At 45.8% G+C, this 550-nt stretch overlaps 1 protein-coding gene across 3 annotated transcripts in view; it reads right to left on the reverse strand.

The window, feature by feature from the left end:
- Positions 1-550, reverse strand: part of Slc16a14 (solute carrier family 16 member 14) — a 36,518-nt gene that overhangs the window by 35,026 nt on the left and 942 nt on the right. The gene's annotated exons all lie outside the window — the stretch shown is intronic.

The following is a 550-nucleotide window of genomic DNA, read 5'->3' on the forward strand; positions in this document are numbered from 1 at the left end:
GCCCCAGTTGTTGTTATTATTATTATTATTATTATTATTATTATTATTATTGATTTGGCAATTGTCATTATGTCACATGTGATGAATTCATTATTATGAGAAGCAAGTTAACCAATTCAAACTAAAATGACAATTTGCCCCAAACAGCTGGAGTGCAGAAGGCCGAGGAGCTGCTACCTTGGTGTAGACATTGCACGAGAAACCAAGAACTTGGCTTCACACTAAATTGTGGGAATCGAGGATACAACTATCTCTCTGCACCGTGCTGGGTGGCTTCTCTGTGTCCTTCTGATCAATGTCCCCATTTTCAGATGAGGAAACTGAGCCTATTGTCAGAGATCGAACTACCAGGTTGTGGGACCCAAGCCTGACCCCAAGGGTGCAGAATTCTGTTCCCCACTCCCACAAGGCCAAAGGGCCTCTCTCCAACCCCCAAGGATAACCCTCCGGGGCCCTTCTAAACCATCTTTTCCACAGAAAGCAAACGCCCTGATTGGTAAGCAGAGCCAAGCTCCGAACACATTATCCCAGCCAAGATGGTCACCCCCGG

This window comes from Octodon degus, unplaced genomic scaffold (genome assembly GCF_000260255.1).
Source record: "Octodon degus isolate 3935 unplaced genomic scaffold, OctDeg1.0 scaffold00089, whole genome shotgun sequence".
Lineage (NCBI taxonomy): Eukaryota > Metazoa > Chordata > Mammalia > Rodentia > Octodontidae > Octodon > Octodon degus.